Genomic DNA, 13,630 nt, shown 5'->3' with positions numbered 1-13,630 from the left:
CTATCTTCTGTCTCTGTTATTCTACTATTTGTTGCCTCCAGAGTGTTTTTAATTTCATTTATTGCATTATTCATTTTATATTGACTCTCTTTTATTTCTTCTAGGTCCTTGTTAAACCTTTCTTGCATCTTGTCAATCTTTGTCTCCAAGCTATTTATCTGTGATTCCATTTTGATTTCAAGATTTTGGATCAATTTCACTATCATTATTTGGAATTCTTTATCAGGTAGATTCCCTATCTCTTCGTCTTTTGTTTGGTTTGGTGGGCATTTATCCTGTTCCTTTATCTGCTGGGTATTCCTCTGTCTCTTCATCTTGTTTAAATTGCTGAGTTTGGGGTGTCCTTTCTGTATTCTGGCAGTTTGTGGAGTTCTCTTTATTGTGGTGTTTCCTCGCTCTGTGTGGGTTTGTACAGATGGCTTGTCAAGGTTTCTTGGTTAGGGAAGCTTGTGTCGGTGTTCTGGTGAGTGGAGCTGTATTTCTTCTCTCTCCTTTCGAAGACTTGGGTTGCTTTTCTGGTGCCTGATGTCCTCTGCCGGCATTCAGAAGTTGTTTTGTGGAATTTACTTGGCGTTTAAATGTTCTTTTGATGAATTTGTGGGGGAGAAAGTGTTGTCCCCGTCCTACTCCTCCACCATCTTAGCTCCTCCCCTCTCTGGTACTCTTTCTATCAAATCTAATTCCTTGAATCTATTTGTCACTTCCACTGTATAACTGTAAGGGATTTGATTTAGGTCATACATGAATGGCCTAGTGGAAGGAGTTCATGATCTGAGCCACAGTCAGCTCCTGGTCTTATTTTTGCTGACTGTATAGAGCTTCTCCCATCCTCAACTGCAAAGAATATAATCAATCTGACTTTGGTATTGACCATCTGGTGATGGTGTGTAGAGTCATCTCTTGTGTTGTTGGAAAAGGATGTTTGCTATGATCAGTGTGTTCTCTTGACAAAACTCTTTTAGCCTTGCCCTGCTTCATTTTGTATTCCAAGGCCAAACTTGCCTGTTACTCCTGGTATCTCCTGACTTCCTATTTTTGCATTCCAGTCCCTTTTGATGAAAATGACATTTTTGTTTGGTGTTAGTTCTAGAAGATCTTGTTGGTCATCATAGAACCATGCAACTTCAGCTTCTTTAGCATTACTGGTTGGGGCATAGACTTGGAATCCTGTGTTACTGAATGGTTTGCCTTGGAAACAAACAGATCATTCTGTCATTTTTGAGATTGCTCCCAAGTACTGCATTTCAAACTTTTTTGTTGGCTATGAGAGCTACTCTGTTTCTTCTAAGGGATTCTTGCTCACAGTATTAGATATAAGGGTCATCTGAATTAAATTCACCCATTCCTTTACATTTTCGTTCACTGATTCCTAAAATGTCGATGTTTACTCTTGCCATCTCCTGTTTGACCACTTCCAATTTATCTTGATTTGTGGACCTAACATTCCAGGTTCCTATGCAATATTGTTCTTACAGCATCAGATTTTGCTTCCATCACCAGTCACGTCCTCAACTGGGCATGGTTTTTGCTTTGGCTCCATTTCTCCATTCTTCTGAAACATATTTCTCCCCTCTTCTTTAGTAGCATATTGGGCACCTACCCATCTGGGGAGTTTATCTTTCAATTTCATATTTTTTGGCCTTTTCATACTGTTCACAGGGTTCTCAAGGCAAGAATACTGAAGTGGTTTGCCAATCCCTTCTCCAGTGGACCACAATTTGTCAGAACCCTCCACCATGACCCATTCATCTTGGTTGGCCCTACACAGCATAGCACATAGTTTTACTGAGTTAGAAAAGGCTGTGATCCCTGTGGTCAGATTGATTAGTTTTCATTGATTGTGGTTTTCATTCTGCCTGCCCTATGATAGATAAGGATAAGATACTTGTGGAAGCTTCCTGATGAAAACCCATCAGTTCAATCAAATAATAAGATCAAACTCAAAAAGTCCCAAACTATGTGATAATATCTATTTCTACCTTGTTATGGTCACTGCTTTTGACATTGAAACCTGTGTACAATAGCAAGAAGAAATCCAAACAACCAACATACAAGAGCAAAGCACAATAACAACAATAAAACAAATTATCTAGTCTCTACTCTTTAAAAAATAGAAACAAACATGAGTACACATTGATTTAACAGGGACAAGACAATGCAATAAACACTCCCATTAAGAGGGGAAAGAATGGAATGCATAGAGCAGTAATCAGTCAGTTGCAATTTTGCAGTTTCTCTGGGCAAATACTCTAGAGCTTGAGAAAGTTGCTTTGCCATGCTCCAGTTTTACTTCCTGAAAAAAGTCACCTAACCCATTCTTTGCATGACTTTTGGCTGTGTCTGCCAATAAGTCTTTTTATTTCCTATTATCCTCTCTGGGCTGTGCTTAGCCCTTCAGTTGTCCGACTCTTTGTGACCCCGTAGTCTGTAGCCCACCAGGCTCTTCTGTCCATGGGGATTTTCCAGGCAAGAATACTGGAGTGAGTTGCCATGCCCTCCTTTAGGGGCTCTTCCATCCAGGGACTGAACCCAGGTCTCCCACATTTAAGGTGGATCCTTTACCATCTGAGCCACCAGGGAAACCCAAGAATACTGGAGTGTGTAGCCTATACCTTCTCCAGGGGATCTTCCAGACCCAGGAATTGAATTGGGGTGTCCTGCATTGCAGGCAGATTCTTTACCAGTTGAGCTACCAGGGAAGCCCATTATCCTCCTTGGCTATATATAAATAATTAAGTGGGAGAACATTTCAATATTTCAAAGGGCTTCATACTTGTGGGAGACCATAAATCATAAATTATATTGAATTTTAGACAGTGCCAATCTCTTTTAATTCCAGATTGATAGTACTTTTGGCCATAGACCTCTCTCAGGACCTTAATGACCTTAAAAAAATCTATTTGCTTTCAATAAATTTTATGTGCTTATAACAGTAACCATACTGGGTATTAAAGTTAGCTTAATTAGAGCTATAGCAAGCTTAATAAGGCTTCGTGGCAGGATGAGAATTTAGTATTTTTTCTTTGAACCATTTAATACAATTTAATAGAAAGTATTTAAGTAAAACCTTAATCAGAAAATTTTCTGGGGTTTTTGAGGCACATGCATGATTTTGTTTTTTGCCAAGATAATGCATTTGAATTAACCTTGCCACTCTAAGGTTTTTGGCTTGCGGTCAACAACAATAATAACTAAATCTTCAGTTCTGTAAGTTTTAGAATTTCTGGACTTTATTCTTTTACATGTCTTCTTGTATCTGGCCTATTATTTTCTTAACTCATTGGTTTCTTTAGGTATTTTGTCAAGGAGAACCATTAGCAACAATGTCAACTACTAACAATCCTTTTTCCCTTATTTCCACTAAAACCACATTTTTAATAGATACATGTTTTTCTTTATATATCATCACAGACGCCGTTTACCAAGTGTGATGCCTCTGCACAGCAACACGGAGTGCTGTCTCCAACATCCAATGACAGTGCCTCCAACACTTGCTGCCTCTTCCCAGGTCAGTGTCACAAATTGGATTTTCACACATTGGAAGCACCCTACTTCTAATTATTCATTTCTTTATTGGTCAATTTTGCACAAGCTATGCAATATATATATATATATATATATATATATATATATATATATTTTTTTTTTTTTTTTAATGGTCATGTTGCTTAACACTCAGTTGTATCCAACTCTTGGAATTCTCCAGGCCAGAATACTGAAGTGGGTAGCCTTTCCCTTCTCCAGGGGATCTTCCCAACCCAGGGATCAAACCCAAGTCTCCAACCCAGATCTCCCTCATTGCAGGTGGATTCTTTACCAGCTGAGCTACAAGGGAAGTCCAAAAAGTGAAAGTCACTCATTTGCTTAGCTTAACACAGAAATGCTTACTTCTGTCTTATTTTACATGTCCATTGATGACTGCTTTGGACTTGCTCCAGATGTCCTTCAGTAGAGGCCCCTTTCTGAAGAGTATGTTTGTTGCTGCTGCTGCTGAGTCACTTCAGTCGTGTCCAACTCTGTGCGACCCCATAGATGGCAGCCCACCAGGCTCCCTCGTCCCTGGGATTCTCCAGGCAAGAACACTGGAGTGAGTTGCCATTTCCTTCTCCAATGCATGAAAGTGAAAAGTGAAAGTGAAGTCGCTTAGTCGTGTCCGACCCTCAGCGACCCCATGGACTGCAGCCTACCAGGCTCCTCCATCCATGGGATTTTCCAGGCAAGAGTACTGGAGTGGGGTGCCATTGACATGCCTAAACTTTCTGCAAAGGAAAACATGAGCTATGGTAGAACCAAAGGAGGGAGTTCTTAAAATTTCTGATAAAAAGTGATAAATGTCAGCTGCTCAAATTTTATTAAAGCAGGCCATATCACCAAACATGATAGCAATGGAAAGTAAAGTTCAATCCTTCTAGGTGAGATATCACAAGTTACATGGCAAACTCACTGTCAGTAAAGCAGGTGAATATGAAGCTCCTAAAAAAAGAAAATAAAAACTTTGGAACCATAGTACAATTTATCACAGTCCCAAGACTTAATCCTATGAAAGAAAATTTGAAGTCAGAACAAGAGAAAAATATGGGGAAAAACTAGCATGTCTATCTTAAATTTGGAAAATATTTGGGGAAATATCTCCAAAATAAATTCATAGAATAAATATCAACATAGTTGAAATAAAATTATATCTAAAATTTTATCTGATTGTTATGTCTTTATTAAAAAGGCTCACCCTTCAAATTAAATAAAAAGTCTAAGTACCAATAAACCTGTAAAATAAATGCCAAATCAACCCTTCTGCCAATGCAAGAGACATAGAAAAGAAGGTTGTCCCTGGATTGGAAAGATCTCCTGAAGGTCTGCAACCCAATTCAGTATTCTTGCCTGGAGAATCTCATGTACAGAGGAGACTGGCAGACTACAGTCCATAGGGGTTGTGAAGAGTTGAATACAACTGAGCAACTAACACACATACACACACACACACTTTATTAAAAAACAGAAGCTATTCTTGTAAAATATGTATACAAATATAATACAATTTCTATTACAATGTTCAATATTTGTAATCTGAGTCCCAATTTGAATTACTTTTTAATTCAAACAGTTGCTTTTATTTCAGATATAGTATGCTATTTTGGTAGAATACAGAAATGACCACAAATTCTTATGTTTTATATATTATCACCCTTGCAATGGGGTTTTATTTTGTCTCTCATGAAAATGTAGAGAATTTCCTACAACTGGAATTAGGGAAGGTTTTGTCATTGCTTTGGTCAATAGGAAATTAGCTCCTTTGATACAGGCAAAACTTGTAGAAGCCTGAGGACTTTAAAGCCTACTCTCTTACTGACTCCTTGAATCCATCTGCAATGTGAAAGAGTACAGGCTAGCCTATAGATGAGAGCCAAGCTTCCAATATCCCAATCAAAATATAGCAAATGCAAAACATGTGAATGAGGCCATGCAGTGCAAGTCAGTCTCTAGGTAACACGCAGATTGTAGAGATCCCATGAGTGAACTTAGCTGAAATCAGCTAGCTTAACCAAAAGGAGAAACACCACATAGATTATGAACTAAAATATTAACAAGTTAAGCCAGTACATTTGTGGATCTTTTGTCATGCAGCAAAACTTACCCGGTGCTATGTTGTAAAGATACTTTATTAGAAATCAGTCAGTTAATCAGTGAGTTCAGACGCTCAGTCATGTCTGACTCTTTGAGACCACATGGACTACAGCATGCCAGGCTTCCCTGTCTGTCACTAACTCACAGAGCTTTCTCAAACTCATGTCTTTTGAGTCAGTGATGCTATCCAACCGTCTCATCCTCTGTCATCCCCTTCTCCTTCTGCCTTCATTCATTCACACCATCAGGGTCTTTTCCGGTGAGTCAGTTCTTCGCATAAGGTGGTCAAAAAATTGGAGTTTCAGTTTCAACATCAGTCCTTCCAATGAACATTCAGGACTGATTTCCTTTAGGATTGACTGGTTGGATATCCTTGCAGTCTAAGGGACTCTTAACAGTCTCCTCCAACACCACAGTTCAAAAGCACCAATTCTTCAGCACTCAGCCTTCCTTATGGTCCAACTCTCATATCCAAACATGACTACTGGAAAAACCATAGCTTTGACTAGATGGACCTTCATCGGCAAAGCAACATCTCTGCTTTTTAATATGCTGTCTAGGTTGGTCATAGCTTTTCTTCCAAGGAGCAAGCATCTTTTAATTTCATGACTGCAGTCACCATCTGCAGTGATTTTGGAGCCCAAGAAAATAAATCAAGTTTGTTAATATTTTTCAGGTAATTCTTAAAAATACGTGAGTCTCTTCTTGCTGCCTTTCTGCAGACTAGCATAGAAAACATACAGGTGGATTAATATGCCTTTACCTATCTTATAGGTAAACAAACGTAGAGCACAGTATACTGAATTCACATGTACACAAGGGTTCTTAAGTGGTTTTGTTTGGTAGTACATCTGGGATATGAATGATCTTCCTTTTGATAATTAAAAATGTATTTGAAGTATTGTTTACAAATATTTTGGTATAAAATAGTAATTAAAGTTTCCCTCTATAATTTTAGGAAATGAAAATGGAAAATAGAGTTTCACATGAAGTTACTGACATTTATAAAACACAGAGAGAAAGAAAGGAGAGAGAGACAAGGGGAAGAGGAAGGAGTCCTGTTTATATCACATAAGAAGGAAATGATGCTTTATATATCCATATGCCTTTCAAAGCCTCATCCATTAAACATTAATTAACCTAGTTCTTTTACCTCTAGTTATCTTAACATTCTCTGCCATATGCAAAACAGAGAAATTAAAGCCTAGGTGACCAGTTGAAAAAAAGCATGTAATCAGCAAAAAATGACTGTTTTTGCAAGATTGCATTTTCAAATATATTCTAATGTGCTTGAGACCTACAGTTGACAAGAAGGATTGAAGTTAGCTTGTGCTTTAAATTACCTTAAGGTTATCTAGGACATTCTTTGAAGGCAACCTAATAGGATACCGAGTGTTTTGTTAGATCTGCAATAAGCAGTTTTATTTTACATCAAACAGAGGCGATTTTAATAGTTTGACCTAATTTCTTATGAACAGAGCTCTTTGTGTAAAAGACTTGAGAAGATTTTGTTCCAGTATACTCAAGGACATTAGGAAAATAGCACTCTGTTATGGCTTTGCTTTCAGGTTTAAGAGTTGAACTAGCCTAAATGACCTGTTCTTCATAAAATGCCCTTTTAATTTGCTGATTTTGCTCCCAAGACATACAAGTCTGCTGATGTACTGATCACTAAGTTCTGTTGGGATAATTATTTCAGAATAATTTCCCTGAGTTGCAAGGGAGGTCAAAAGGGAAAAATACTTTAATGCCTAAAGGAAGGGCACTAGTAAAGGTTTTCAAATTAATGATGTAAGAAGAATTTAAAAGGCAGGCTAATTCCAAATAGTTGCTATGTTAAAATCATTGCTTACTTCTAAATAAATACTTTATTCTGAGCCCCTGAAGGAAATGATCTCAAAAGCATTTAGGATAAAATATTTTATAAGCCAGTTTATGTGTAAAAGTTGATACCAGAGAAATGCACTTTATCAGTGTAACAGATCAGAGTTTTAGAATGGGTATGTTCAGTCTTAGCATATTTTTAATAATATCTCCTCTTCCCAGTCAAATGCAATGTAGTTCATAGACCTAAGTATTTAATCAAAATAGCAAGTAAGGTTTTTAAAAGGCTGAATATCACCATTCTGTCTATAGTTATGTCTGAAGATAGACTGAGAGATTTGATTATTAAAACCCATCAAATTTAGAATGCTTATATGTCTTAGAAAAAAAAAAGAGAGAGAAGAGTTAACTGTCAAATCTTTCCCATTTTAATGGCATATGATGCAAGATTTAAATTATTTCTGAAAATAAATGAATATACCTTTGTACACATGTCATATAAATGTAAGCAAATATTCTAGCAATTTTCAAACCCATTGAATTCAAGTTAAAGGACATAGTCTGGACTAATCCATTCCTCTTGTTTTAATACAGTTAGTCTTAACAATATGAAAAAGATAAGAACACATTGCATATTCACAGATAGTAAATAAATACTAGAGTATATATAGAAATGACCTTAATTTAATAAACAATAGTTTTCAGATACCTCTCTAGCTTTCTGAAATTACCTATGCTAATAGTTTTATTCAGATTAAATGATTTATTTAATAATTTGAACTCCTTTTTAAAAGTTTACATATGCTGTCCCCAAAATGTGCTTATCAGTAGGGTTTGGCAATTTACTTTATCTGCAAGTGGCCAGATGGTAAATATGTCCTGTTTTATGGCACATACAGTTTCCATAGAAAGTTGGCTTTTTAGCCCCAAAATAGGAACAGACAATATATTAAAGCAAAAGAGGAAATGTATGTAATTGTGTTCCAGTACATCTTTATTTACAAAAACAAGCAGGTTGGTCCAGTTTTGCTAGTTCCTGTTAATGAACATGAGTATCCTGAGAGAAGACAGTTGGATATAGAAATATTTCTGTTTTCAAAGAAGCCTGGATAGTTCAGCAAACTATACCCCTTCTTTGAGTTCTGTCACATATTAGCATATCAAAAGTTCTGAGATTAGTTTTAAGAAATCTCTTGAAATTCATTTAGCACAGAATTTACTCATATTATCAATTACTTAGACCTTTTTAAATTGGACTTTTCAGTTATTACTGAAATATACAAATGATGTCATTAATTCATGTCATCAAATCCACAATTATTCATTATACAATTTTAACAGTAATTTTAAAAATATATATTAACTAGAATTCTTATAGAAATCCATCTCAAAACACCTGAGGCAAAAGAAAGGATAAATTTCTTGAATTATATAACTAAAACTTTTCTTCATGACTGTATATTTGTGCCAATGTGAAGAAAGAGCTCTGATTAGCAGAACCTAAGACATACATCTTTCCGTGGTGTGGATCAAGGGTGATGATATCACAGTGACTACAAAGATTGAGTTTCGTCACAGGAAAGATGGATTTCTCAAAGAATAAAGAGAAAAATATTATTTTTCAATAATAATTAATACTCATCATGTGCTATGATAAATAAGATTAAACTTCTTTCCAAAGGAGCTACATGAAAACCAAAACCTTTTTATAGTTTTAAGTCCTAAAGGTATTATTTGGGCTATTCCAAATATATCTGACTGAGAATTCTGATAACAGACCCAGTTTATTTTAGCAGACACCTTGTTTGCTCCTTCTTTTAGTAGAAAATCTATAGTTTTTCCTTGTAAAAATAAAATAAATATACTGCATAGACTGAGTTATAAGTAGCAGGATTAGCTGAACTAAATGGCTAAGAAATAATTATTTAAAATGGAGGTTGAGGAGAATTAATTTTATCAAATGACTTACAGATATTATTATATAATTTGGTTTTGTTTACAATGATAATTGAAAACATTCCTAATACTTTCATTATTGTCTTCTTAAACTTAGTTAAGTTGGTTATGGTGAATTTCTTTTAAGTTAACATTTTAACAATGAATTAATGGGGTATTCTCCAGTTAATTTCAGAAGAAATGGGCATAAGTGAATACCTTCCAATAATCCATACATGTAATACAATGAAGACATGGAGTAAGAGTTACTTAATAATCAAAAAATAATCAATAAACAATTGATACTGGAACAGATGATGGAGGAGTAGGTGGACGTGGAGTACATCTCTCTCCATGAATACATCAGGAATACAATTTCAGACCCAGAAGTGCATGCAGAACACCAGCTGAGAGCAGAGAGGAGTACCTGACCAGACAGAGGAAAATACACAGAGCCATACAAAATTCAGTAGGACAAAAGAACTAGGAGGAAAAACAGGAGTGTTAGTAGGACTGGACCTGCCCTCAGTGGGTGGGGGATCTGAATCAGGGGTCCGATCCCCATATCAGGGCAATTGTCTGAGTCAGAGGAGAAACATTTAAAGCTGAGAGTGAAATAGCTGATCTGTGGCAACCTAAATGGAATGAGAATCAGACAATCCTTGCCTCAGCCATACATACCCTGGACTGGGGCACAGGTCTCCTGGAAAGCACAGCAGCTGGGGCCTGGAGTTTGGGAACTGTAGAGCTATCCCAGGGTGAAGGCTGCTGTTGACTGTGGAGAGACTGATCAAGAGGAGGTGAGGGAGGAAAATTTGATGGGAAATGCCTGTGGAGGAAAGCCCGGCAGCCATGGAAGCAAGGGGATATTGCTGAGTCATGTGTAGGGGGTGGAGCCACCACCATAGCCTCTCTCTCCCCACATGCCGTCTGCAGCTGAACAATAGAGAGGGTGGCGCATCAAACACCTGATGCACTGAACTACAGAGTAGGACCCCTGCCAGGGGGCCCCTGTATGTGCCTGACGCTCTGAACAACAGAGAAGGACCCCAGGCAAGGGAGCCCTCTATGTGCCTGAAGTGGGGGAGATACAGAGAAAGACTGGCCAAAGAGGCCTTCTGATCGCCAGCTAAAAGAGGCTCAAATAAAGACTATGATAGGGCCCTAACTCCTGCGGAGGAGGCAGTCCGTGTCCCTGCACACTTGGCGCTGCCAGGGTCCCTGCAAGCCAAGCAGTTGTGCCACCTTCATGCTCAAGTCTCACTGGGGTAGAGCTGCCACAGGTAAAAAACCTCTTGTGTCTATGTGCACAGGGTCACTTCAGTAGTGTCTGACTCTTTGAGACCCTACAGACTGTGGCCTGCCGGGCTTCTCTGTCAGGGAAGGGGGTTCTCCAGGCAAGAATACTGGAGCATATTGGCCAATACTGGTTGCCATACCCTTCTAGAGTATTATATTTCCTGCTGCTCTAGCCACCAACTCTCCTGAGTACCTTGTACTGCCAGAGCCCCTGCGACCCAAGCAATTGCACCACCTCCACACTTGGCTGTCACAGGGGCAAACCCAAATCATCCAGGGCAGCCTCAGGAGCAAACATGCAGAGGTGAAAATAAAACCACAAATGAGACCCAGGGCAGTGTGGCTAAGGAAGAAGACCCAAAACCTTCCCACCAGCTATACAAGCTGCAGATTAATCCACATGATCAACTAGGTAGTCTCTGTGTCTATGGAATATATAAAACATCATAGAGAGCTCCCACAAAAAAATGCACTAGTTCCGATAGCTGTGGACATTGGGGGCAAGAACACATAGGAGTGGGACCAGATTAGAATCTGAGCTGCCCCCACAGCAGGTCCAGAGATCAGCAGTGTTGGAGGGCATCCTAGACAGGTAAGGTGGACTGTGACTCCCAGCGAGGGAAAGGACTCTGACAGCAGTGACTCAAGAAAAACGTTTATTATTCTTATGTTTTGAATAATAATTCTTATTCTACTTGTTCTGTAGATTTGTTGGATTTCTTTTGTTTTTCCTTTTATTCCCCCTCTGTTGTAGTTGTTGATTTTATTGGCACTATGAAATCTAATTAAGCTTTTGAGTTTTTTTTTCTTTTCTTTTCCTCCATCACATTTTTTACTGTTGTTATAAACCTCTGCCTCTATGTTGGGCTTTTGCAGTCTGTGGTGTTTTCCTTTTTTTTTTTCTTTTTCTCTCTTTAATTTTAATTTTTTAAACCTAGTATTATTTTTTCTACATTTATTCCTTTGTTTGCTTTTCCTACTGTTCTTTTCCCCTTGCAGTTAATCTTTAATGTTTATAAATCTTTCTTTACTGCTATTTAACTTTGCATATCTATTCTTTCTTTCCTTTCTTCTCAACATGTTTGTTAGTTTTATTTTCATTGTTTTTTTCCCCAATTGGCACCTTGCTTTGGTTTTGTTTTCCAGTTTGTGCTTTAGTTAGTTTTGTTCTGGTAGGTATAATTTTTGGTTTCCTTTGTTGGCTGGGTCAATCTATTGCACTTTATTTTTATTGAACTGTTTTGATTTTGCTTATGGGTGTGTATGTATATGTGTATATTCAGTCATAATTTTTATTGTTGTTATAAACCTCTGACTCTATGTTGGGCTTTTGCAGTTCTATGTAGTTTTCCTTTTTTTCTTTTCTCTTTTCTTTCATCTTCCTTTTTTAACTTATCTCTTTTTTATAATTTTAATTTTTAATTTTTAAAACCTCTTATACTACACTTGATCTTAGCCAACATTAAAAAGAATACACTTGAATCAGTTCTAATAAGGTGGATGAAACTGGAGCCTATTATACAGATTGAAGTAAGCCAGAAAGAAAAACACAGATACAGTATATTAACACATATATACGGAATTTAGAAAGATGGTAATGATAACCCTGTATGTGAGACAGCAAAAGAGACACAGATGTATAGAACAGTCTTTTGGACTCTGTTGGAGAGGGCGAGGGTGGGATAATATGGGAGAATGGCATTAAAACATGTTAATTATCATATGTGAAATGAATCATCAGTCCAGGTTTGATGCATGATACAAGGTACTCGGGGCTTGTGCACTGGGATGACCCAGAGGGATGGGATGGGGAGGGAGATGGGAGGGAGCTTCAGGATGGGGAATAAATGAATACCCATGGTGATATATAAATAAATAAATAAACAGAAAAAAAACTAAATAAATAAATAAAATAAACCTATTATATTTCTTCTTCATTTATTCCATGGTTTGCCTTTCTTATTGTTCTTTTCCTCTTGCAGTTAATCTTTAATGTATATAAATCTTCTTCAATTACCTCTATTTAACTTTGCATATCTATTCTTTCTTTCCTTTCTTTCTTTCCTTTCCTCTCAACATTTTGTTAGTTTTATTTTCTTTGCTATATTCCCCAATTGGCACCTTGTTTTAGTTTTGTTTTCCAGTTTGTGTTTTAGTTACTTTTGTTCTTAACTAGTGAATATAATTCTTTTGTTCACTGGGTCAATCTACTGTACTTTATTTTTGTTGGACTGTTTTCACTTTGCTCATGGCTGTATATGTATATGTCTATATTTCATTATTTTAATTATTATTTGCCTCATTTTGTAACTGCCATTTGTCTAGGTTTCCCTTTTGGCTCAGCTGGTAAAGAAGCCACCTGCAATACGGGTGACCTGGGTTCCATCCCTGGGTTGGGAAGATCCCCTGGAGAAGGGAAAGGTTACACATTCTAGTACTATGGCCTGGAGAATTCCATGGACTATGCAGTCCATGGAGTCACTAAGAGTCGGACACGACTGAGTGACTTTCACTTTCACACTTTTGGATATTTCTTTTAATCTCATTTGATGTCATAACACACCACTTGTGGAATCTTCGTGTCTGACCAGAGATCAAGCCCTGAGCCTTTGGAGTGGGAGCACTGACTCCAAGACCCTAGGCTACCAAAGAACTAACCCTCAGTTCAGTTCAGTCGCTCATTAGTGTCTGACTCTTTGCAACCCCATGAATTGCAGAAGGCCAGGCCTCCCTGTCCATCACCAACTCCCGGAGTTCACTCAGACTCACATCCATCGAGTCCGTGATGCCACCAGCCATCTCATCCTCTGTTGCCCCTTCTCCTCTTGCCCCCAATCCCTCCCAGCATCAGAGTCTTTTCCAATGAGTCAACTCTTTGTATGAGGTGGCCAAAGTACTGGAGTTTCAGCTTTAGCATCATTCCTTCCAAAGTACACCCAGGACTGATCTC

This window comes from Bos grunniens, chromosome 6 (genome assembly GCF_055505025.1).
Source record: "Bos grunniens cultivar Pamir isolate PY7600 chromosome 6, Bosgru_T2T1.0, whole genome shotgun sequence".
Taxonomy (NCBI): domain Eukaryota; kingdom Metazoa; phylum Chordata; class Mammalia; order Artiodactyla; family Bovidae; genus Bos; species Bos grunniens.
This window is presented reverse-complemented; position numbering follows the sequence as displayed.